This window comes from Falco punctatus, assembly GCF_963210335.1.
Source record: "Falco punctatus genome assembly, chromosome: 6".
NCBI classification, from domain to species: domain Eukaryota; kingdom Metazoa; phylum Chordata; class Aves; order Falconiformes; family Falconidae; genus Falco; species Falco punctatus.
The window spans coordinates 72782018-72809232 of NC_137585.1; the positions used below are offsets into that span (position 1 = coordinate 72782018).

At 38.0% G+C, this 27215-nt stretch overlaps 1 protein-coding gene and 1 long non-coding RNA gene across 17 annotated transcripts in view; one reads left to right on the plus strand and one right to left on the minus strand.

Annotated features, from left to right (window-relative positions):
• Window positions 1-154, minus strand: part of LOC308065847 — a 30759-nt gene extending 30605 nt beyond the window's left edge. For 3 of the 4 annotated variants that reach the window (XR_013928940.1, XR_013928941.1, XR_013928942.1), the window contains exon 1: window positions 14-149. This is a non-coding gene — a long non-coding RNA (uncharacterized lncRNA). Of the gene's footprint in view, window positions 1-13 lie in introns of all 4 variants that reach the window. The other variant, XR_013928939.1, reaches the window with a different exon arrangement.
• The window catches only part of CACNA2D1 (calcium voltage-gated channel auxiliary subunit alpha2delta 1), a 434287-nt gene that overhangs the window by 1892 nt on the left and 405180 nt on the right, over window positions 1-27215 (plus strand). The gene's annotated exons all lie outside the window — the stretch shown is intronic.

Genomic DNA, 27215 nt, shown 5'->3' on the forward strand with positions numbered 1-27215 from the left:
TTCGCAATTTTACCAAAATCCGAGCAAAAGGCACATTTCCTCGCCGTCCTGCGGCGGGCGGGCGGGTTCGGAGCCTTGTGCTGAAGCCGCCTCCTCCCTGGCCGCGCTCCAGCGCACGCCGCGGGTGTTGTGCCAGTCGCAGGGCTCGGTGACAGTTGCAGGGCTTTGGTGACAGTTGCGGGGCTTGTTCGCGACCCGTGGCCGCCGGTGGGTGCCGGCTGTGCGCACGCGTGGGCCACCCCGGGGGGATTTCGCCTGCTTAAAGCCACACAACTGGAGAGCGGCTCCCTCCGGCGCCGGCCTTGCGGGGACGCGGCCGCCGCGAAGGCACCTTTGCGAGAGCTGTAGGCGTTGCTCTCGCTGCAAGCGGCTGTACGTCTGGCCCTGAGATAGGAATCTTTAAAGCACTGCGTACGTATTAGCGTGAAAGTGTTGCCCGGAGCAGTGCAAAGATCGCATAACGAAAGCGTGCAATAAAAGAAAGGCAAAAATAAGCCAATGCATCATATTGGAGCATCGCCTACAGATTGGGGAAAAAAACAAACCCACCACGCCAAAACGCAATGTACTAGTGATGGTGTTTTCTTCCTTTTTCTTCTCTCTTTCTCACTTTTTTTTTTTTTTTTTTTTTTTTAAGCACTTACCTTAGTTCCTGAATCTGGGTTAAAGCTACCAGTAGGTAACTTTTAAGTGGATGACTCACTTTAATGCATTTTACATAAGAAAAACAGTGCTAATGGTAGACTTCCCCATTGTTTAACGCTGGGTAGGATTCATTGCCCTCGTTCATCCTGTGCAGAAGGATGAGTTTAGAGCAATTACCAGCAATGCATTTTCGCCAATTAGTACTGCTGGTGGGTTGTTATAATTGGATTCAGTTCTGAGTATCGGTTCCATTATGAAAGGCTCAAAAGGGGTGCTCGCACTGTTAAATGAAAGAAAGGAATACAAAGATAAGTACAAAGTAACCACTTAATATCTTCTAAGTTGAATAAATACAGCCTTTCATTGAAGGGAAAATTCTCTTTCAAAACGTTCTGGTGCTGCAGTTTGTAAAAGATGTGCCGTGTAGAAGCGAGAGTGACAAAACACAAAGCCAGGGCTTTTTAAGTCGGTGCTTTTCTTGTGTTTGAGCTCCTGTATTTACTGTGTCTTATTGAGCTGATAAGGTTGTCATACACACCTAATTACAATTTATCTTCTACATATATTTTGCTAGTTTTAAAAGAGAAAAAAGGAGTATGAAACCTAATGGAATCAAAAGAATACTGTATAAAAAATATTGTATAATTTCAAATATGACTCTAGATCACTTTTTAGCATAACATTACATGATTAAAACTGTTTTTGTCCCGCTGCCCATGTTTGCTAATTCCCTTCAGAATTTACCTTTACTCCCAGTCATGATAATAGAAATTGTCAACAGGGAAACATATTCTGTAACTTTAATTATAACTATACCTATGGTTAAGTAATTCGGAATATGATGCTAGTCAACAGCAATTGCTTGTTCTACACCATCGTCTTGCTGTTGTCTTTCTTTTTTTCTCATTATTATTCCATTGAAATATGGTAGAAACAATCTATAGCACCTGTCCATCCTTCATAGTAATGTTTCCCCTTTGAAATTGAACGAGAGTGCAGATAAGGCTTGGTTCCTTTAGAAGACAGCACAACAAGTTGATGCAGGGAGAGTTGCTTTGCAAAAAGTAACAATGTAACAGGTGAAAAAGAAAACAATTTTTGGATTCTTTTTTAAGACTTGACAGCAGTGTTTAGTTTCCTGCTAGGGATTACAAATTGGGAAGAACAAAGAGAAGTAATCCAAATGCCCTGAATATGAAAGGTTTTAGATTTTAAGAATATTAAAAATAAGAAAAAACCACAAACATGCAGGAGAAGAGAATATAGGAAAGAAAAGATATTAATAACCAAAGAATTGAAGGTTTGCTGATATTATGTTTTTAGCTACCTGCTTTTTCCCCATTATTTTCAGTCTCTTTTTCTCTTAGTTGAAAAGTTGATCTGAGGAAGCAGTATTTCCCAGCTGTTGTGTGAAAAATGTGCATATTCAGAGCTATATAGCTTGTGATTTCATCAACTCTTTATTGCACAATCACTTTTCTTTCAGTCGTCTGTTCCTTCTGCATCAATAAATATTTTAACGTGCTTTTACTAAAACATTCAGAAGTCCTTATCACCAATAAGTAGTATAGAAGTATGAAACATTTTTAGCAAAAAATGCTGAAGGTTTAAGCATGAAGCTTTAAGCAATGCCTGTTGGATAGAATCTCAGTCATCTGATTAATTTTGCCTCTCTGACAAGGCAAAAAGGCGCTGATATATTTACCCAACAATGTGTAGAGAATTTCAAGTGAAGGATTGTGCTGTATGAAACGGGAGCCTTATTCCTTCATTGAAAATCTGGGCAGGTGGTATAATCGCATTTGTTACTTCTTGTGTTGGAATATTTTACCGCAAAATATTGAAGAGTTTTCTTTAATGAACTATTTAAGTATAGTGGTAATTGTGTCTCGATCTTTAGCTGTAAGGCTTAGCTGCTGATCGATACATTTCATTAAAATGTATAATTTTCATTGCACCATGTATTAGGGATCTATTGTTTGTTGGTACAAGATCTCATGCTCTTACTTCTAACATAGCAACTCCAAGAACTTCAATTATACACGCAGTACAGCAGATATTTTGAACTCATGAGAATATTGTTGTATATAGTACTCCTGTCACTATAACCATACTACTGCAAACATAGTACGCAAGGCACTTCTTTCTTTGTAGCTGTATATATTTATCATCCACATCTATACAGACTTGAGAAAAAAAATACTATTAAATAAATGTAGTTTGTTTGTTTCCTGATAATGGTAGTGTAAGACTCACTTTATTTCTGCTCTTTTATCTGTACTGCATCAAAACAGAGAGTCTCAAGTTTAAAAATATGTTGTATTTTGTAGGTATACTTTTAACATAGCATGTCTTAGCAGTGTTGATGTTTTTACTGATAGTGAATAATGTATGATATAAAGACTGCTTTCTGATGATAAACCTGTGTGTACTGATTAAAAAAGAAAAAACAACCAAGAAAACAAAACGGATATTTTAATTTTGATAAACCTACAGATGAAGCTTTTCAATATCAATGGGACTGTTTCTGTACTTACATTATTCTGGATATAGCTTAATGTCTGTTTTTATTTAATTTTGTCTAATTTTCCTCCCCCACTAATTTTCTCTCTTTATCTTTTATCCTTTTTCCTCCTCTGTCACCTGTTCTGTGTGTAGATATTTAATTATACATTATATTGAAGACAGATCTGCTACTTAGATGAATTGGTGTAAAACATCTGTGGATAAAAATAGTATACATAAGGTAAAAAAAATATGCATATGAACATGTGTGTGTATATATATATGTATGCAGTCAGGAAATTTTTAGAAAAGAAGTTGTGTATTCCCATATTTTATTTGCATGAATCATCTCTACTGTTTCAGTGTCATTAGAAGAGTTCAGGGAAGTCTATATGAGTCACACGAATTAGGACTTGCACAATTGGGACATTTGTATTTTTGCTTTCTGCACATGGACTTAACAAGTGTAGGTCTTGCTGAGAATGTAGCTGGGCTTGTTACACAGCGTCGCTTTCTATATAAAATCAGCAACCAAACGTAGATAGGAGATATTTATGGTGTGTTCTTTTCATGTTTCTACCATTGGATTTAGGGATTTTGACACATCTCATATACATATAATCTCATTTTTAGCATAAAGTCTGTGATAGAAGAATGCCAATTTTATTGCTGATGTTAATTAGAAAAGACAGCTGCATTAATGGATTGTAAAATATCAGGCTCCTTATAATGTGCAAATTGTATTTTCCAATTATTTAAAAACCTTCATTATTAGGAAAAAAAATCTGCTGAAGAGTACCTTCAGATCAGTGAATTGGAAAGCCAAAAGATGTAGATTACTTAGAATCAGGGAAGTGCGATATCACCTCTCATTGTTTTATCAGCAGCACACGTCAGAATGCTGAACATTACAGAAGATATATAACCCCACCGATATTTTAAAAAGTGTCACTCCAATCCGTTCTTCTAGTAAAAACATACTTAAAGCTAAGTGCGAAACAGCTTGCTTATTGGTGTTGGTTTATTTTCGTGAGTGTTGCTGTATGTGTGGTGGTGATAAATGGAAATTATTTGGATCCACAAAGCTTTTTTCTGTTTTACATATTTTAGGATGTTAATTGTGAATGTTGTGGGGTTTTTTTTGTTTGGTTGTTTGTTTGTTTCCCTCTTGGACATTTATGCTGGGGCCTTGAAATTAACAAGTTCTGTAGATTTACATGTATTAAGTATGAAAATTCAGCTGAAAACATCAAAATAGAAACTGATCATAAAAGATATAATTTCATTGAAATAAATCAGTATTGTAGAGGTTCTTGCCATCTTTCATTTTGCAGTGATGCTATTTTCAGAACTGCATTGCTCATACCCTGCAAAATGATTTTATCCAAGAATTCAGCTGCTAGAAAGAGAGCTGGAGCTTGGCAGCACATTAGTCTGAAATGTATTCATTGTTAAATAGAAGGCCTGTTGTACAGATCTTAAAAATATTTATCTAGCAGAGCATTTTAAATTGATGGAAGCATGGTCAAATTATTATTACTATAATCTTTTGTAACAAAGAAACAAAACAGACTATAGTTGCCCACTGATAACTGTGATCTAACGTGCTTATGACTTTATTCTTTTCTTCCCTTCTGTGAGAATCCTTTACCCAAGGTAGTATTATCTTCTAGACCCGTGTTTGACTTAAACTTCAGAGAGACAGGGGTTGCAGTTTAGGAGCATTTTAGGAGTTTAAGAGAAAAATTACTCTCTCCATTGCTGACAATAGTGGAAGCAGAATTTGGGCCCAGACTGTTTTGTACTTCTTTGCAGCAATGCACGAGCTTTTGATCTCTGTATGCTTGCGATGCATGTCATGCTTAGAGTGCTTATAAAGACCTTAGTGACAAAAGCTGGTATTATGGACTGCAGAAAATATTTTCTAGGGCCTTGTTAAAATATCTGCTTTAATAGAAGAAAAGATTTACCAGAACACAACTTTGGAATAAAATTGTTGGACCTATAAATTGGTATTGTTGCAGCTATAAATTGGTAGAGCCAGGTGCCATACTTGATTTATGTCTTTTCCAAATGCTGAATCAGACTTCTTGATAGAAAGAATGACAGCTCAATGTCCTTGGTGTCCCAGTAAAACGTATCTAGCACCTTGAAAATACACAGAACTTAAGAAGTACAAAATAACTGCGTTTCTACTTCCACCCTGGGCAGTGCTTGTGTGTTGTGTCTTAGATCACTCTTAGCCCATTCCTGCATCAGCTTGTTCATTCCATCTACAGCTTCTGCAAGACAGGTATCAAGGAATACTTAAATGATTTGCATTTGAGATTACAGCTCTGATTTATTTCGCTTGTTACATCTATTAAATAGCCTGACCCCACTCAACTTTTCTCAAATGTATATTGAGCAATGCTTTGTTCTGTAGAATCAGACCAGGAACCAGTTTTGGCATCAATTGTGCTGTTGCTTACTATAGCAAATTGGTCATTGCTATTACAGTGTTGTGATTCTTCTTTCCCTTCTGATTTCCAGTTGTGAAAAAGAACTGGAATCAACACTGTTTGCCGAATGTGATTTTTCTGTCGAGAAGTACTGTATAATGCATACAGTAGTGATGCAGGGGTGGCTCACGCTTTAAGGTGAAAATATGCAACACTGGTAGTTGAAGTCACTCTCAACTGCTTTTACATACTTCAGTAGTGTTCATGGCTTGGATATCCTCAATTTAGGGCCAGACTATGCTGCTTGTTAGAAAAAAATTTCAGTGTAGGAGTGAAGATTTTCAAAATATGCCTCAGCACTTTTTAATAGCTAAAAATTAATGGCGCATGCCTGCAGCTATTCAGCTCGAGGGATTTGTCTTTTCCTTCTCCAGTGCTTTCCAAACTATTTTTTGACCTAATCTGGTTCTAAGCAAACTCTACATTTCACATCTTCCTTCCTCCCAGACTTAATAAGTTTTCAGGGCGAAATGTAAAATACACTCCCTCTTTCACAAGCACACTGTGACAAGAATATGGCTCACTATTACACATAGTGTAATGCTACAGTAATGATGCTAGGGAAAGGATCACAGTTTTTCACTTATTTCCCTCCTTACGACACCTTTCTCAGCACGCCAACAGTGAACCAATGACAAAAAGCTGAATTTCCATTCCTTGTATAATTTTTGCTATTTATTTACAAAGATTCTAACAAGTTTATGAAAAAGATTGACATTACTTTGCATCAACAAATCAGCAAGCTTTTGCAGTTAATTACAGTAATTCAAAGTCAGACTTTTTTTTTTTTTTTTTTTTTTTTTTAATCTGAGGCAGGCCTGAAATACCCATAGAATATGAATGTGAAGTTATATTATTGCTGATTAGTATAAAAAATGTTTTATTGGATTTTTCATCCTCTTCTTAAAGTACATTCTTTCTCCCTCTCATTTGAGAGTTGGTCAGGACAGGAGCTATAGTCTGACTTTGTAACAGATTTTCTACATAGTGATTTAAGCATTTTTCATTTTTTAAATTTTGAAATTTCCTGTTTCCCCAGAGCCATGAATGTTGAGCCAGGGATGCAAAAAAGAGGATTTTTTAAAAGAATGTGTCCTGTGCGTTTTATGGGCTAAGAATAATATTTTGCACAGCAATCATTATCTTTAACATGGAGGTATATACTAGATCAGTGGTCCTTTCTGCAGCCCTCATGCATATAAAGCTTCAGTTGAAGTCTATGGGCAAAGACTCTCAAACTTATCCTTTATTAGAAATTCTGATTCACTTTTGACCTGATTTGTGAAGTAAATAAGAACACGAAGGAGTTGCTGAGTCCACAGTCTTTGTATTTCTTTTTCTAGTTTTTGTTGCAACCGGATGCTAAATTATGTTAATTTTTATTTTAAGGAGAAAAGCTAGACTTGGTTCCTCCAAACAATTTTCTAACTCAAGTGCTCCTATTTCCCTGTGCCGCTCCCTAGTAGACTGGTCTAAAAGCTTAAAACATTCCCCAGCAATATAATCTCTCCCTTCCTTATCTTTACTGGGATTTTTATTATATTTTCCTAAGCATGGACTAAATCTTCTTTCAAGTAGGCATAAAAAGAAAGTTATAGATGTTCTCTGGGTAAGTGTGGCAGGTCTAAAGCTTAAATGAAGGCATGCCTGTTTTTCTCAATCGTTGCTTTTAATACCGCGCTGCATTTTTCTTTCTGCGCTAAGGTAGTCTTAAACAAACCAGTAAAAGGGAAGTTTTCTTCGTTCTTGGAATGAGTAGAAATTTGCCACACCAGCTTGACTCTTGATTAGAAATTCAAATCTTTTTCATAGGATGAAACAGAGTTACCGTGGCTGTTGTGTCAAAGAATATGAAGTGAAACATTTTGTAGTGTGAGCTGGAAAGATTGCATTTATTGATACCACGGGAAGGAGATGAGTGGAAGTGTGAATTATAAAGTTAGGGGGTTTATTGTTCCTTCCCCCACTCTTACAGGTGAATGACTGACTCCGGCACATGTAGACTGTTGCCTTTGGAGGCGTGGGGACCTGGTTCAGGAACGGCACGGCGACCAACCCCAGGCTGCTCGGGCCATCAGCTCACAGACATGTGGTGGATGGCAAATGGCGTTTATTGATAAGTGGCGCGGCCTTATATAACTTGGGTTTACAACGTCACTTCCGTCTGCTTACGTCATAAGCTAAAAGCTATTGGCTATCCGGAGAGGGGCCCTATATTTCCGTACAGCGTGACATCTTCCGGCCGCCAAGCCCTAACTACCTACATTTCCCCTCTCCCTATGCTTAACTAAACAGGCTAAAATAGTAATAATAAAAATATTTCTAAAAAAGAGTACAAATAATGATTTCACGATAACAAATATAAGGCACACTGGGCAACTGGTAATTGGGGGGTAACTGGGGGTAATGGAGTCTAACTTGGGATAAATGGGGATAACCGGGGAAAAAACTGACCAAGTACATGTTTAAAGCAGTTGTTGGTGTTCTACAAACATGATGTTAACCTTTTCTAGTTGGCTCTTGACAAAGGACACGAGCCTATTTAATATGCAGGGTCCGAAGATCAATGTCATCATGATCATTGCAATCGGTCCTATCAAGGTGGATATCAGGGTGGTTAGCCACGGTGAATAGTTAAACCATGATTCAAACCACCCTTGTTGGGCTTCCCTGTCTCTTTTTCTTTGAGCCAATCTCTCTCTCAATTTGGCCATCGAGTTTCTAACCACTCCGGTGTGGTCAGCATAGAAGCAACATTCCTCTTTCAGGGCGGCACAAAGGCCTCCTTGTTGCATAAACAGGAGGTCTAATCCCCGTCTATTCTGCAAAACAACCTCTGAAAGAGAGGAGAGGGATTGCTCCAAAAAGGTCATGGATTTCTCGATTTTTTTGTAGGTCTTCATCGATGGCGGCTTGTAGTTGAGACAGGCCTCGTTACTGGGTCACCAGGGAGGTCACTCCCGTGGCCGTGCCAGCTGCTCCCAAACCAAGCAGCGTCGCTATCATTACAGCTGTCAGTACTTCTCTTTTTTGAAGTCTGCTATTAGCTTCTCCCCAATAATGGTACATTTCTTCTTCTGGATGGTATAGGACTCTAGGAACAATCAGAATTTGTACACAAAAGTCAGCAGAGTCATCAAAAAGTTCAAGGGACACACAGGGGGTTACTCCCGATTGGTGGCAAATCCACATTCCGGGTGTGGATGGGATCGCCCATTTACGGGTTTTGTCAACAACAATGGTTTTTGCACGAACAGCACTATCCCAGCTTGCTAGGGTGGTATTACCAAAACATAAGCCCAGGCCCCTGACTTGTTTCAAGGTGATTCCTTTCCGTGTGTGTCCCACCTACACTGGGTTGGACTACTGTCTGATGAATAGTCAAAAGAGGCATTGAGGGCAATGCCCTCATAGAAGGGAGGATACACGTCATAACATAACCAACAAGAACTCATGAGATCCGGGTTTGACTGATTCAGCGACCGGAAGGTGGCATCTAACACGTTAAAAAATGGCTTGTTGGGCAAATGGTGAGAGTTCATGTTTGGTTGGCTTGAGGGAACTATTTGCTTGGTTGGTAAGGGATCGGTTGGAACGGGGGTGGAAGTTGGCAAGCTTTCTTTTCTTTGCTGGTTATCGCTTTTGATTATGACATTGGGGCCAATCGCTGTACCGCTTTTTACTTCCTGTTTTTTTAATAAAAAACAGTCCCCCCCTATCTGCGCTGGGTAGCCAGTATCTAATGCCCCAAGTTTTGCCGATAGTCCATCCCAGGTCGTTTAAGAAAATATATTGGCAGTAGACCCAATATCCCATTGGACTAGTCAAAATGTTGAGGGGAGGGGAAGGTTCAACAGCCATTAAAAGGCAAGTTTTGATTTATGATATTCTGATGTGGACTACTGGGAAAAATGGTTTATTTTGTAAACAGCTGAATGAACCCTCGCAGTAATCATTTGCCCCCGGTGTGGATTTCAATAGTCTGTTTGGTAGAGTTCTTGGGGATCCTAAATACAGCCCTGTCCTTGGCAGCAGTACTCTGTACTTGGGTGTTGCTCTGCCCTATGAGTTATGTGGATACTCAGTTTTATGAGTTTAATCCAGAAATGTGGTGGTTCGTCATGCAGATGTTAATGCAGATGTTGCTTTTTTTGCAGTATATGGCAGACTTCTTTTAGCAGATTGAATTAGAATAAAATATAATACATAGTGCAGTATTATTTGGTAGGTATTTAGAATAATTCCTGCAGAGATTATTGAATGTCCGTATTTTCTCTTAGCCACATATGTAATTTTATTCTTTTTACATATGGATGTAACAAGTCATCAGATTTTTTTTCAAAGACAGGTCAAAGTGACGAGACATACAGGTGGGAGTGCGTGGTGAGACAAAATGGAAATTAAGTGAAATGAGCAAAGAGCTTTCTTGTACCATCATCTTCTGTGGAAAGTTAGCCTTCTGTAGAATGGTTAGCAGTGCCTGTATTTCCTAATGCAGCAATTATTTCTTGATCTGAGACTTTCCTCATAAAAAAATTCTGTGGCACCAACTTTGGAAAAAAAAAAGAAAAAAAAAGGAATAGAAATAGAAGAGGTAATAGGCTTTTTTATTTACTTGTGTTTAATCATGATATAATCTGATTTTGGTTTCTATGATGCACATCCTGAATTGTGTGTATCTTGGCTGAGCTCTTTACCGTTGTATGTCTCTATTAATATCTGCCTCATTTTGTTTTATTTGCCTTTATTATTCTTCTAATGCATTGCATTATTTCTTAAGTTTTGTACCTTACTTTTCCACACTAATTTCTGTCAGTAAACTAGAAGACTGCAGCAGTATCTTACCATTTAGTAAGGCAAGGGTTTATTGTCAAGATTAATTTGTTAGCTAATGGTTCTAAAGCTCTCTGTAGTTGATAAGTGTTGTTAAGCTGTTAAGCTTTGTTTATTAAAATGTGTGTTTGCTATATTCCCACCCTGCCTCAGAAACCAAACCTTTCCTGGATGGATAATACCGCTGGTTTACCTAGTTCTCTCTTTAAAAAAAAAAAAAAAAAATCTTTTTAGAAAAGGTACCATCATTTCTGCTTCTTTTGGTAACTTGAGATCTGGGGAGTTAGAAGAAGTTAATTCCCAAGATCTGTACTTTTTGGATGTACACAGATTGCAAAACATAAGCTTAACAGCATTTTTAGAAACGAACAGGAGTCAGCAAAAATCTGCAGACAGTATCGTGAAAAGAAGCCAGCATATCTGACTCATGCCAATGCTGCGTGCTAGTTGCACTCCTATGCCACGCTGCAAATCGTTGCTCCCACTGTTGAAATCACTTGGAGCTGTAGATGCCCAGTTTATCTGAAATTTGTACTGTGAATATTTTGTACTTGCTAATTAAAACAGAGGCAATAGGTGTGTACAATACTAGCCAAGGGCTCATGACACTTGAGTTCATTCACCTCATCTGCTGCCCTCTTCCTTTGCAGCACTGGCTACTGCTGGTTTTATTCCTTCTGTTCGCATTTCTAAAATGAGAATTACACTCCAGTTGTCATCCTGCTTGAATAAATGTGTTGCATATTGCAAGATGTCCTGCTTCTGTAACAAAGATGGTCATAAAAGTATGTAATTAATGCTATTTAGGTGGCCCGGCATTGATTTATTTCCATTTATGGGCTAGTAGCATGCCTAAGATGATCATCAGCAATCACTAATTACCTGATAATCACTAAGGCTGTTAAGATTTCAAGCAGGAGCAACATAGTTTTCATTGCAATTATTTTGGCTTGCCACAAACACTTAACAACAGAAGCGTAGCCCTTACCAATTTTTTTTTTTTTTTTTTTTTTTTTTTTTGGTTTTTGTTATTTACCAAGTTACTTTTCTTGCTTTAGCATCTTTCTGGATTAGACTTTTACCTGTTGTGAATGTATTTTGAATTATGTGGGTAGATATATAAGATGGGAGAGGATCACTAATATGTGCAGGAACATGTCTTAAGGAGATTTCACTGTGCTATACGCATGGGGAAAAGCTTTGCAGTAACTGAAAGCAGGATCTGGTCCTTATAGTCAGTTTTGACTGATTAGAAATACATGAAGGATTAATTGGTTTGTTGCGTGACTAAGAGTATGTCTCAGGGTATACTCTAAATGTGTCTGGAAATGATTAGGTACCCAATTTAATCCTTCTTTGCACCAGTGTAATTTCAGCAAAATGAGTATCAGTCCTGTATCATTTAAATCCTGAGAGCAAGGATGAATCCACATAAAATAATTTCTGATTAAACACATACAGGTTTCATCACAACGGAATGAGTCATCACTGTCAAGGCCTGATTTTAAAAATTATATAAAATAAAATGTAATACATGATTGTATTAGACTGTACAGAAGGGACTAGTAAGATGTCACAAAGAAACCATGCGTGATATCAGATGTGGTCATTTGTCTTCCTTGTAAATTACAAGCTCTGACACTACTTCATTGTCCGTGCCCCACTGAGCAAGTGTCCATGTGAAAAAGAACTCCTTAATGTGCTGGAAGGCACTGAAAGATGTTCCCCCAGATTAGGAACAAACACAATTTTATGTAAGTATGGAATTGTAAGGAAGAAATACTTTCCTTTTCAAAATACTGCAACATCTAGTAACGTGCAGGAGAACTGTAAGTGGCTTTCACAAATTTACTTTTTTGTGTGTTTTTTTTTCTTTTTCTTTTTTTCTTAAGCAATTAGTTCTAGAGCTCAGCATTGCAATTTGCAATGGTAGGAATGATAGAAGTAATTTATTTTAACCCCTCATTATGCACAACTGAATAGTTAATTCATCTTTTGGTATGAAATCTTGATTTTTCAGGTAATTAGGTTTAAAATCAGTATGAAATTTACAGACAAACTTTATGTATTTTTTTTCCAGTGAAGCTGGGTTTACTCTGAAAGATGATGTTGGTACTTTATTGGGACACAAGGTGAAATTCTGGTGTTTTGCTATTGGAAGCACTTGGCGAGTATCTTTACTCATATGCTATGTAAATGTTCCTAGTATAGATACACTCTCCTAGTCTGCAGAAATTAGGATTAAAAGTTCCCATTGCTTCCTTGCATGAACAGTGAGAGATACAGTTAACAAATGACCGTAAAGAATATTATAGTGGATATATAGAACAATACTTTGCTTGCAAATGTTTTGCTGATAGTGATTTTTCCATTCATAACTCCATTTATTTACAGAATAAAATACATGGCCCGCAAGGTAGTTTTGCACAAAAATGTTCTGTTATTCTTGTAGATACCCGTGCTTCTAAAAACACTTTATGTATTCCGTAGTGAAGCTTCAGCTTTGCAAGCACAGGTTAAATGTTGGTGAACAAATATTTTGTTCCACATATCTAATTACCTGGAGGTCTATTTCTTTTTAGTGAATAGTATTCTCCCGTACAGTTGTCCCATTAACTCTCTGTGAGAATAATCTGTTTATAGAATAAAGTGCTTATCAGTCTTTAAAAAAATCTACGTTAAAAGTAAGTTATCTGATTGTAAAACTAAACACTTGAATACTAGGAAATCAAGGTATTGAAATTGCCTTATGGCCTTAAATTGTTTTTTTTAAACATCTTCATTGTGATCCCATCTTCAGTTACAAAAGCAACCGTTATTTTTTCTGCTGCAAACACATTCCATTGAGGACATGAAATAGATATACAAGGACAGAGTTATGCTTGCATGTGCTTACATATTAAAATGTAGATGAATTCTTATTTTGGTTATTTGACTTTACAGCTTTTATGATTTTGACTTAATAAGAATTTTTTTCTATAGCTAATTATTCAAAATGCAACTCTAATGTAAGACTAACATGACAGATGGATTTTGTAGATAACTTTGGTAAAGCTGCAAAGGGCATACCTTGTCTCTGGCAATGAAAACCTAGTAAAAGCTTCCACTACATGGAGAGATTGCAGAAGTGTCTCTCTCTGAGAACTGAAAGTAAGGCATTAGCCAAAAGTTATTCTTTGAACCCAAAAGCTGTGGTAAGGATACCCTATGCAGAGAGAGTTTTAAGATATGTGTGGATGTTTTCTATTGCTAGGACACTGTTTCACTGCAGAAAGAGAAATTGCTGGCTGGTCCTGTGTGTTTTATGCCGTGTGCCTTCAGTAACTGGTACAGCCCTTCACTGGGCAGGAATTATTTATTTCCTAGCAGAGATTTTTCCTGAAAATCAACAAACAGGAAGTATCAGCAGTACAGCACAGAAATACTAACCCTCCTGGTTACCTACGTGGGTAAGACACTCATGCTTCTTGTGTAGCTAACTCTGTCTTTAATCTTGTGGTGACTTTGGGAGCAACCTTATCAACATTTAAGAGAACTCACCAATACCTGAATTTTTAGATTTGTGGTGTACCAGATCCAAATTTCATATACTGACACTTAATGACTTGTATTGGGATAGAACTTATTCAAGACTTTCTTAGTGGCCAAATAGATAACCTGCATACTGGGGATCATCTGCACGACTCATTCAAAGATTGCTTAAAATAAACTAGTTCTTTATTACCTACAATGACACATCCCCACAATATCTGCGACATAATAATATAAAACAGTTTGGTTTGTTGTTTGTTTGTGGTGCGGTTTTTTTTTTTTTTTTTTTTTAAACTTGCAGTATTGTAAGCGTGTTTTAGTCCAAAGTCCTTAAACAAATGTATGATAGGCAAATACAGACTGTATGAGGTACAGAGTTTTGTTTGTTGTTGTGGAACGGAGCTTCTAATTCAACAGTAATTTAGACAGATTTGAGTTTGTAGCTTGTTACTATGTGATTTAACATGGACATGCACCCTCCATGTGACATTTCTTTCACCTGGGAAAATTGGGTAATGAACTAATGAAGGCTTTCTTGGCTGATAAAGCTATTTTCGGAATGAAGCAATTACACAATCTTTTTAGCACTCAATGTCTATCTAAACAAAATCAATGCAAAAACAAGGGCAATTTACAGTGAAGTATTGCTATTTTGCATTGTTTGTGTAGTTCTCTGAGAGGCTGAAATGATGCTGAAATGATACAGTAAAAATTTCAGGAGCTTTAAAGCCAGCAGTTTAATGGCCACCTGATTTTTCTGTCAACCAAAGTAATTCACCACTACTTGTCTGCCTCCATACAAATGTAATGCCTTATCATTGCTTTGCTTACTTTTTTTGAGAAGAAAGGCTCATTCTATGCATCTCAAAACTAGACATGGTTTGAATTCACATGGTGTCAAAGTAGTAAGTTAGGGCTGGTTTAAGGCTTCCAAGCTATTTGTATACAAATATAAATCAGGAGTTTCAGGATCTGTTTTATTCTATTCTTATCCAGTTTTTTCTTTCATCTGTGAATTCTTCAAAAGGCCATAGAGAATTGTTTGGACAATGCTTTCAAAATGTAATATGCTATGCAAGTGCTGATTTTTGCTATTACATATCAGAGCAGAATAGAAGTCTGAGTACAAATTGCTATCAGAATTATGGCAAAGATGAACACCTATTCAGGCTATCAGCTGCTTCGCAGACTTTAACCTACAAATTAAAGTAAGGAAAATTAAGTATACACAATGCCTTGATAGTACAGCTAGGTAGCTTGTGGATTCATTCTCTAAAAGCTTTCATGGTGCTTCTGAATTGTTAAGCTTCTAATTTTATACTAAGAGAAATCAGAAAGAGCAAAAGCTCTCTCCTGTATTACTTGGGAGCTTCACTTTTCCCATTGCTTAACTGTTTTCTTTCCAACTTTTGTATTACTAAAAAAGAAAAAAAACAACCCTAAACAACAAAACCCTTTTCATTTTTAAGTTCACTTAGGAGGTAGAAGTATGGAATAGCATCATAATATGATTTTCAGTAAAACACTTCTGCTGTAGACTTTGACTTTCAGATTTTTGGATCAAGTACTGCATTGGCTAGTCCATATGAAGAATTATCACTAAATGACTAATACAACATATTTCCTGGAAACTTTCAAGGTCAGGTTGGATGGGGCTCTGAGCAGCATGATCTAGTTGAAGATGTCCCTGCTCACTGCAGCGGGGTTGGACTAGGTGTCCTGTAAAGGTCCATTCCAACCCAAACTATTCTAGGATTTTATATTTTCTTAATTTTTGAAGACTTCTTTCAGTAGAAGATTTGTGGATAGTTTTAAAGGCTTCTATATACAAGATCTTTGTTGCCAACCTACTCCAAAGAAGTGCTGTGATGATGACTTATGTCCACTTTTGTCTTTGGTCACACCTTTTAATGAAATTAAGCTTGGCCTTTTCTGTTATCATGCTATGGGAGAAAATAATGCTAAAGCTGCATGGAAATCATTTGTCATCCCTGACTTTTGTGTGGTGGTAAAAGACTTCCAAAAAGTCATCGAAATTATATACAGAAGAGAATTATTGCATCATTTATTATATCTCAGATGCATTCCTAAATATAATTTCTAATATGGCTGAATTTATTATATACAGTTCAATTTAACATATGTGAATGATGCAGTATCCCAGACCAGGTGACTGACTGTTCCTCTATACAGACCTCAAACAGCAGCGATGCATGTACAATATACATGTGTCTCTGTTATTAGCGCAGTACTTGGAAGCTCCAGTCAGGAAACAAATGCCATATTATTTTGGATTTGGTTATGACAGAAGCTTATGAGGCAGAGATTCTTAGAAATTTTGGCATGGGAACAGCATCCCTAGTAACGATAAAGCAATATAGTTTATGTCTCCTGAGGGTTTTCTCTGATAATAAATGTAGAGGAACAAATAATGGCGGGGGTAATATCATGTATACTAATGTGTGTGCTCTTCTAACATGATGCAAGACAGCCAAATAACTTTCTGTAATTTCTTCTCCTATGTGTTCATTGCTGTTAGCAACGCAGGACAGACATACTTGCAATGCAGGCAGACGTTAAATGGTTATTTGGTTTAGTACCCAAGAGAATGGTAGAACCTCTGCCATAGGTGCCACTGTTAGTGATAGATAGGACGGAACAATAGTTTGCCCGATACTTACTACAAGGCTCTTAGTCCTTTGTAAATATATGTTGTCACCCTTTAGGACTTCATAAAACTTTGTAGATCTGTCTTATCATTCTTGTCCTGCAGATGTTTTTGCATGTGAATATTTCTGGACAGTTCAGTTATGCTACAAATAGTAAAGAAGTATTTGTAGGACTGGGCACAGTGAGCTTATTATAGGACCTAGATGCATTGATTTATTACAGTACATCTAGTATGGTCCCATTCTGTCTTCAGGCAGAGACTTAAATTTCTGTATCTCAGGTTCAGTGAATCTTTGACAGCTCTTCAGGCTGACATCCTTTGTGTGAGTACACTGGAGTTGCATTGGTTTTGATGGGAGTAGTGTACAATATGTATTAGCTGTTGATACATGCTTTGCCTTATTTCTATGTGCTAGCATAATTATAGACACTATACAGCAGTATTATACTTTCCCACTATGATGTATGGTAATAACTAGTAGGACATTCTGTAACTGCAGAATTGCAAATGAATGTTAATCTACGTGACATCCAAAGAAAAAAAAGCACTAAGATTTTAAAAATACAAACTACACGTAAAACTTAAATTTATAAAGTCCTTTTATAAACTGCTAGTAACTGTGTGACCTTAGGCATATCACATGATTATCTTTGCCTTAGCTGATCGGTCTGCACCATGCATGTCATTACTACTCTGCATCAAGCCAGGCACGACTTGCTCTGGATCTGATTTCCAGCAAGTATTGAATCATTTAATCCTCTGTCTTTCAAACTATGGTGGAAATCTACATGCATGTAGATTGCAAAATTCATGTTGACATCAGTAATACCATAATTTTGCCCTATGCAGTTTGAAGTTATTTCTGTGACATTAAGTTACATGGAACTACTGCATGCATGTGTTGATCATATACAAATTTCCTCTATGTGTCCTTAGTTCTTTATTGAGCTGCATGTAAGTTCATTATCATCCACGTGCTTTTATATTAATTTGCTTCTTGCCTTTATATAATTAAAATTAATATCTACATAAGCATTAGTTATGTACACTCACCAGATGAACTAAGTGTAACTACTGACCAGTGATTAAAACTAGCTGGTAGGGAAATAACTAGAGTTACTTTTGAGAAGATTCAGAGGTATTTTTGCAGTTGCTGTCTGTGCTATGTGTCCAAACTGAAACATCCACATTTCTGAGTATTTAACATCTTCCATGAGGACTGAGCATTTTCTCTCTCCCAAATATACACATCATTAATTTTTAACAAATAAATGTGCATTTCATCAGCTATTGATTGGAAAAAAAGGCTTTTTTGTTTGCTTTCTGAGAAAGTAATAGTTACTGAAACTTAAATTAAGTTTGAACGGGAATAGATGCAGTTGAACACTGGGGAATACTTGAAGACCATTTCATTTCCTTTTCTGAAAAAGAATGCAGGGAGTGTGGTGGTGAATCAGATATTATTTAAAAGGTTTCTTGGATTGTTATGATATGAGTCAGGCAAGGTGGAGTGAAATTCCATTTCTTTGTTTAGGAACCACCATGTAGCATTTAGAAAGGGATATGTGTGTAAGTTTATATAGAATGGTTTTCCATACTTCCCCAGCAGTGCTATTTCTTTATCCCTAATCTGTGTAAACCCAAATACTTCTGCTTACTGGGACATCAAAGATTTGAAAGGAATGGTGTACCTCAGGTGGGAGGAAGGCAGCATCCCTGTGTTGAAAGCAAACCCCTTTTACAGCTGGATGCCCTTCCATTTGAAACACAGTACTCTCTTATTCTGTTTAAAACAAAGAAAGGGAGCTGAAACCTTTACAATAGGATTGTTTTATTAATTGGTTGCATGGTGTTATTTAAAGAAACCAACGTGATTTTCCTTTTGTTACGTTTGCATACATATCTACCTATCATTAGCATAGAGAGAAGTGCTGTCAGATTAGCAAATGGAGAGCAGCCTGTACTCAGATGCCAGTCAAAGCTGGAAAGCCCGTTGCCGGTGACATTGCTAAGTGTGGGAATGAATATTTGCCGGAGTTCACTCTGGAATGAAAATGCTGCTGCAAAGGCCTCATGCTTTCAGCTAAGGAGCGGCAGGGAAAGGGATCCACCTGAGGAGCACAGGTTTGACACAGTTGGACTGTATCCAGCTTTGAGTGTCGCTGTGGCTTCCTGCGGGAAGCCGTAGTCGCTGATAACTAATGAGGTCCGTACCCTGTTCCGAGCGCTTGCTGACAGCATGTCACGGAGCAGCGGGGTAATATAAATAATAAGATTTTGCTCTGTTTTCTTTATTGCTCTTTGTTGCTTTTATTTTTAGCTCCTTGCTACAAGAGATGGGTCTTTGGATTGCTTCCTGTGGTGCACACTCTTTTTCGCTGGCTGTCTCTCTGTCTCTTGACAGGTGTAAGGAGGATCCTAAATATAGAAGCCACCCGTCAGTTGGCTTCAGCGATCAGCAAGCACTGATTTAGCATTTCTTTTCACCAGCTAAGCTCCAGAAGGATGTGTCTTTTAAATGTTTATAAATTTATTCAAATACAAGCTTTCTTTAAAATTATTAGCAAACCAGGTTATCCTATAGTGTGAAGAATACCACAAGCAAGCATGCCTCAGAAATTATAGTTGTCAGGAATGGCTGTTGTGATGGAGAGAAAAATGCTTTCTAAAGAACTCTCATATTATAGCAGTTTAGTTAATGGAGCAATATCTCATTGGGGAAAACACTGACATTAGGTAAGTACAGTCTCCAGTTTTTAGATGAAGGAACATGCTTTCAGACATAAATAACTACACTTTTTCCTGTTTATTTTTCCTCAGGAGAAGAGACTTAACTGCATGTGTACTGATTAGCTGGGGTTTACTTTCCTATACACAGAAATTAGGTGCGTGGTGGGAAATGCTTATAGTGCTCAATAACACAGAGTAACATTTCTCATCATGTATATATATTTATGCTTCCGTTGAGGTCAGCACAATACTGATTATTAAAGACTTAAAGACTAATTGGCCAAATTTAATATATTATCCTTGTAAACAGTTCTAATTAGGATATTTGGAAAAAAAACCCCATCTCTGTCACTGCATTAAAGACAGCTTACACATTTTGTATTAGTCTGTAAGCAGGTGTCTCACATTTTCTCTTCCTTGTTGCCAGTTTTCATTAATATTCATATACATTTTTCAGTCTACAGAGAAAAGAAAGAGATCCTAAAATTCAGTATTTTAATTGTAATTCAGTATTGTAATTGTGACAAGTTAGTTGCATGTGATAACCTTTTTGATACTGTTTTGCTTTGATTTTTATTTTTTATGATTGTAATACACTTTTAGAATATTAAGCATTGTGTTAAACAGAGGAACACAAGTGAAGTCAGGGCCTTTATGTGGCTCGGAAAGGCAGTAGTGCTTTCTTCATGATAGTTGTAGTGGTTACATGTGGTCTGTCTGATTGTGAGATATTCTGTGGCAAAATATAGCATGGGTTTGTTATGCTTATGTAAGGTTATATTTTTGGTAACCTGTTCTCCCTATACCCAGCCATGAGAAACAACCTGTTCCCCTATTTCTTTTTTACTGTTTTATAAATTGATATATTTTATTGCATGCTCCTGCCAGGTCTGGGACATCTTAGGTGGTTGATGGAGAGTGATTCAAACCCCCAGAAAGAAGGAAGAGGGCTGCTAGGTAAAATAGCAGGGCTGGTCCTGAGCAAAGGAGAAAATGATTTAAGGTAGAAGATGTTTCCAAGAAAAGGATGCTTTCTCAGGTTTGAGATAAGGGATACTAGTATGTATAGGTCTCACTTTCTCAATACAGATAGTCTCAAACTTTATACTTGAAAATCCAAACTGCATCTAATGTACCTTCTGGGTGGAAGCTCTTTTACATTTCACAGATCAGAACTTGAACTTGCTGAATCCTAGTAGATTATGAGCTTGAGTTTTCGTGTTCAAGGGAAACTGAATATTCTTCAGTGTGAACTCATGTGATCTGGCTGTGACTTACCAAGGGAGCAAACCAGAATTGCCCTAAGGTGATAATGCAGCTACCTGAGCTCAGCTTTAGCTGCAACCCAGGGGCTGCTACGGTAGGCAAACATACCTTTGCTGAGGTGTGAGCCACCAGGCTGGAAGGCAGAACTGCTCATTTAAAAACGCTTGTGCATCTAATAATTAGACGTTTATTCTCCCCTCAGCCCTCCTAACTTTATTTTTCAGTGTAGCACTGTTTTTTCTAGTTGGCTAGCGATCTGGCTAGAATCTGTCTGCCTTTGGCTTATAGTTCCCTGTATACAGTGAAAAGAACTTTTCTGCTGAATTTATTTTGCCAGACTGGTGTTTTTTAGACAGAAGAGGTGGTAGTCTGCTCTCATGAGCATTGTCCTTTAGTTGCAACACACAGGAGCAGTGTTGTGGCTGTATGTCCACACAGTTGTTCTTCACCCTTTATCCAGGACAGAATCCATGTACTACTCAACTTTCACCTTTGTGTTTTCATTGTCTAGATACGTTTTCCAAAGAGAATAAAAAAATCAAGTCAGATGGTTTTTCCATCACACTCCACAGGCATTAAATCAGGTCCATGTCAGGATTATGTGAAAATATTTCCTGTCTTGTGTCTTACACCTTGAAGTTACGTGAAGCAGAAGGTAGTTTTTGTTCAGGAAAAGTCATGCTAAAACTGCTCCTAGCAAAAGATAAGGACACCCCCCCCCAGACATTTAGATTGTGAGAGTGAGGAATCTACCTTCTTAATGAAAACCTTTATTTTATCTCCCTACCTATCTATCTGTTGATCTTTTGATCTTTCTATCCATCTATCAGTCTATTTACTGGGATGAAGCTGCGGATAAGAAGTAGTGCCTGTAACTGGATTAAGGATGTAAGAAGGTTACCAAGAGGATGTAAGGGTACTTTGTGAGCAGAATGACTGAGTGTAAATAAAAATAGACCCACTGATCGTGTTACATGCTTGGTAATATTGTGCTTGAAGTGCAAATATATGGAACAAAAAGAACCACTGGGGATCTGTATCATTAGGTAGGGGTGGTTTGCGGCAGTGATAGTGATACAAATACATGTTTGTCAAAATAAAGAGAGAGGGAATTCTAGAAGCAGAGTTCATAATCGCCTATGCTGAAGTAGCTTCAAAGTGATACTCACTTTTGTATGTGTGCATTTTGGGTACAGGGTAGGTTTTCTCTCCCCTTTCTGTGCTAGTCATGGCAAGAGCAGTCAGGCTGGATGATGCACAAACCTCAGGCATTTTCAGGCAGCAGAGTTACAGATAGGAAGTATAAATCTTGAAAAAAAGCACAGTCGCTTATGATTTTCCCCCAGAGAGAAAGAGCCCTTCACTGTTTTTGACACAGACTTGTGACTAAGAGCTAGCTGTATAAATAATGGAGATCTTGTACGTTATGTGCTATATAAGAATTATCCTCTCAAGCTGTATGGTAGTCCCTTAAGCAAACAAAGTGTTTACCTTTCAAAGAGCTAGATAGTTTTTAAAAGGTTTTCTCTACTCTTGTTAAATAGTACTTATATTACTAGAATTTGTATTTATGCAATTTCAGACCTTGTGGGGACATCAAGTATTTTATTTGTTAGAGTGAAATTAATATATATCATCATTTTTGAATTCTAGTCCCTGCTTTTGCAGGTAATGGTGAACAAAATCCTCTTATGAGGCGTTATTCCCATACTCTTAGTGCAGCGATGTTTTGGGTTTGTATCCTGTGAACTAGGTTTCTTCATGGCAAGAGCTACATGGAAGAGGCCAAATTCAGTACTGTCAAAGTAAGGTTCAGAAAACAGATGGGCAGGATGGCGGTTTTAAGAAGCAAGGAAGAACTGTGAACCTCATGTCTGAGTGCAAACCTACGCCGTGGCAATTACATAGTATCATCTTTTCTGTCATTTCTGGCTTAGGATTTACAGGATCTCAGAACCTGTAGGTCGGACATATGCCTCCCATTTTCCTTTCCTTTGGGGAAAAAAGGTATAATTTTAAAAGATTCCTATTTCTAAATGTTTCTCTTTGTGCTGAAGATTAGACTAATTTAGATGTTACAAAAATTATTTTGTAATGAAAAAACCCTACCCTATATCTCTTCTGATACCTCTTTTTATTTTCTTTGTAAAGCTATTGCTCTTACATGATACTCAGATACCTCTGCTAAGAAGATTACAGGGTCGGTATTTCAGGAAAACAGGTCCTACAGATTAAAATTATAATCTTTATTAATCAGACTATATGCGAACATCTCTTATGTGTGCTTTTTGCAAACACTTTGTAGACCCAGAGCTTTTGAGTACTTTATTCAGAATGTGTAGCCTAATTCTTTGGTGGTGATGTACCTGTGCACAGCATTTTTCACCAAATGATGGTCAGAGGGCAGGAACTACCCAGATGTCCCTTATTGTGGCAAAGAGTGGCAACAGCTGTGCCATCCTGCTCCCCTGGTGTTGGAGAGCCAGTGCTGATCCAATGGCTCTACCAGGATAGAAGATGTTGGTGGTACAGGCTGCAAAAGGCATAGCAGGTCTGGTATAGGTTCATAGCTTTCTCCTGTGAGTCTTTATTCATATAGGCCGTGAAATCTGAAATGCAGCGTAAAGTATGGTGTCCCCAGCAAAACTTTCCAGGAGAGACTGCCTTGTCTATTTTTCAGGGAAGACTTCACTAGAAATGCAGGCATCAGTTATAATTGACACCTGCTTGCTCCTGTCCTGGGGAAACCAATGTGTGCAGTATGTGGTGTTACACTCAAGTGTCAACACCAGGGCAGCTGTAAACCCATCAGCCATAGATAGAAATGCAGGACAAACTGAAATATACGTTAAATTTATGGGTTCTGCTTCCATGAGTTAAAGGAAAAAGAGAACCCCACAGGAAAGTGCTCTTTGTCCTGAGTAGCTGTGCACCTGAAACCATTGATAGCCCTTATACTTATCACCCTGCTTGCAAACTTCCTTGACTGCAGTCATCCCATGTCTAGTTCAAGAATTAATCCCTTGGTGGCCAAAGCACAGGTGTGGCAGATCCTCGAGTAGCATGGTCCTCTTAAGTGAAAAAATACATACGCTAGAGTTACGGCTCTGCAAAGTGCTTAGTGGGGTGCTTATAGAGAGATTCCCACCTGTGACTTGTCCAAACAGGTATGTTTTGTTTGCATGCCTTCCAACCATAGGAATGGGATGGGGAGAATTATAGGGACTTTTGCTAGGAGAGCATTGCCACCAGGCAGCGTAACAGCTTGAGGGTCACAGTTTTGCAATTAGTCCTTGTAAACAGATGTTTGTAAGATTTTATGAATCACTTGTGCTCAAACTAATCTAGGGTTGTTTAATTAAGGAATGTAAACTAGATCTCTGAAATTGCTAAGAATCTAAAGATAAAAATACAAGTAACTTCTCTATTTTTACTCTTTATATGCTCTTTTAACATTAAGAATTTAGATTCTTATCACTAATCACACAGCAGCAAAAATGCTGATTCTTATGTGTGTCCTTTGTGGAAGATTTGTTTGCTTTTATGTCATTATGTTGCAGGAAGCAACAGACAGTTAAGGTATTTCACTTAGTTTTACAGCCCGTATAAGGACTGCCTGGATCTGCAGCCCTTGCAATCCAGAACTGTGTAGCTCTCAAAGGACAGCTGAAAAAGGGTGGCAAGACAGCACAGCTTTGTGTTCACTGCACTTTATGTGTTACCTTTTGGTGTTGCACATTCAACTTTTAAAGAGGTGTCAGAAATTTTTCTATTCCTAGTTCCAGCAAGAGCCCCAAAGAGGATCTCTTCTGGAGCTGTGTTGATACAGTGTGGCTTAGGGCGACGTGCCAAAACATAGCACTTTATAAACAGTCACCACGTTTTTAATGGTTTTCATCAGGAGACATTTACCGCTTGTCAAAGTGTCAGCCTGACGACTAGAGGGACTGAAATACACGTTGGAGAACAGCAATGTGTGCAAGGCTTGTGCTAACTTCCTCATCTAGCTGTTCTCATCCATGCTTTCTAGCATGGAAAAAACTATTACTTTTAGGGGCCCTCAGACCCACAGTAATTCTTGAGTCTTTCAAGAGCAAAATGTCAGTCCTGGACATGGTGCAAGTGTTGTGAGTGTCGGTGGAGAGCAATCTCAGTGCAGCTATGAGAAGCAACTGCGGTATCTGACATGCATATGGCCACCTTTGAAGGATGGCTGGAGGCATTCCAAAATACTTGCTGGAGGATGTCACTAGCTGTCTCTCCTTTTCTTTTTCCTTCTTTTTAATGTGCTCTGTTACCTCTTGTAGATGCAGTCTAAGTCCATCCGGCCAGACTGTGATTCTGCTGCTGCAGCAGGCTGTCTGTTCCTCCCTGCGCTGGTCCCTTCTCCTGCACAAGGGATATAAACTGGTAGAGGCGTGAGATGGGACGAACCTTGTCTGTGTCCTCAGTGCATTTGCCGTGCAACTTAGCCGGGAAAGGAAGCTGGCAGATACGATTCATTCCTGAACTAGCATGTGATGTACAAAGTTGAATTTCTCAGCTGCTGCTCTTGCTTGGCTCTGACATCAGGCATCATGACAAAAAGCCGTAGTGCTTCTTTGTGCTGTCAGGACATATTTCTTCCCTCTTTCTGCAAGGAAGGGGTAATAGCAACAGCCTAAATCTGCAGAGATCCAAGAACCAAGCATTTCCTCTGGAGCCTTAGGCTGGCACTTGGTTTCCTTGAGTCTCTTCTGAACTGCAAATTGTTGTCACCTTTTACAACACACGGATGCTGAATTAATCTTAGATTGCAATGCACTGAGATGAGTAGGTAACACGTTTCATAGGCTAGTATCTGTATGTATAAAAATATTTATCCTCTGCAGTTCCATTATAACCAACATTTAAAAAGTTCACCACAAAGTATATTTACGACACAAGCTTTGTAGTGAGTAAAATTAGTTGCCCTAGCAGGAACAGTGTGATTCAGGTATTACTAAACAGAGAGATTCCCATACAAGCTGCCACATTTGCTCTGAAACCTCTCCTTGTCTTTCAGCAGCTAGAAAGATTAAGCACCTTTTCTCCACAGATAAATAAAAGCAAGAAGCAGTACTCTGCTCCATTTACACTAGAAGACAGTTGATCATAAAACTAGTGTTCTGGTACCTGGTTCTGGATTTATTCACTCTCTTAGCTTGTCATCTTCCTCAGGCATGCAGTGGTCCTGGCAATTCTTCTTGGACTGTGCTACTGCTGCTAGATTCATGACAGCCTCTCATGGATCAAGATTGGTATGTGGTTATGAAGTCCAGTCAAGTGAATGTGGAGGTTGATTTCTAACAAAATGTAGTAAATATAATGAGATTAGTAGCAAACTGTTAAAATAGTAACACATCTGATCTGCTTGGAGTTTGAGCCTGGATCTAGTAATAAATTTACATATCAAAAGATTTCTCTTGAAAGCAAAATCCCATGCAAAAAAATTGTGGCAGGAGCTTTGTCAGATTAAAATCCTACCTCAATCTGAGCAGCTCAATAGACTAATTGAAGATTTAACTATTATACAGTAGCATTTGGATTTTTTGTAGTACAGAATTCAAGAGGATTTTTACATGAATGTGCTGCTATGGTAGAAATTATTATAAAAATCATGGTTTTTAAATGACTGAACCATAAATGCAACTATTTTTTTTACTATGCATTTTCTTTTTCTAGATTTGTAAATTTATCCCAAAGGGCACATTTGTCACACAGAATTTAATAGTCAATGAGACTTTAAAAATAGTAGAGATTACAGTTGCACATGTCTGAAAGCTGCATGTCTCAAAAGACGATTCAGAAAAAGAAGTAAGAAATGGGAAAAAGGGAGAAAGTAAGAAAAAGGGGATAACAACACATTATCACAGCGGTGGAGGCATACAAAAGGATTCAGATCTGTATGTGGAAAATGTCAAAGTAATGGTAAAGTTGGATAAAAAAAGAACAGGAAAGTACAGGGCCCGCAGCAGCAAAACTTAAAAAGGACTTGTTCAAACTACATCGTGCAAAACTAAATGCAAATTCAATTCTTTTGATTTTAACGTGAGGTTTATCTTTAAGACTGTGGCTTAATGGAAAAGATGACTACTCAGTTTTCATCAGCCAAAATCCATGTCTCCAACCTCAGAACATTTGAACTTTGTTATCCCCAAGCAGTTGTCATACTGTCACCTTTGCATATCCCCAAGGAAGCATAACCAAGCATTAGTTACTTAGACTTACACAGTCTGTAAATGTGCAGGTCCAGACAGCATATATTTTAGAGCTCTAAAGGGACAGCCTTGGAATCTGTGAAAATTATTGTCGTGGTTTAACCCCAGCTGGCAGCTAAGCCTCACACAGCACCTTGCTCACTCCCCCTGCTCCTGGCAGGATGGGGAGAGAATTGGAAGCGTACAAGTGAGAAAACTCGTGGGTTGAGATAAAGACAGTTTAATAGGTAACGCAAAAGCCACATGCACAAGCAAAGCAGAACAAGGAATTCATTGACTGCTTCCCATGGGCAG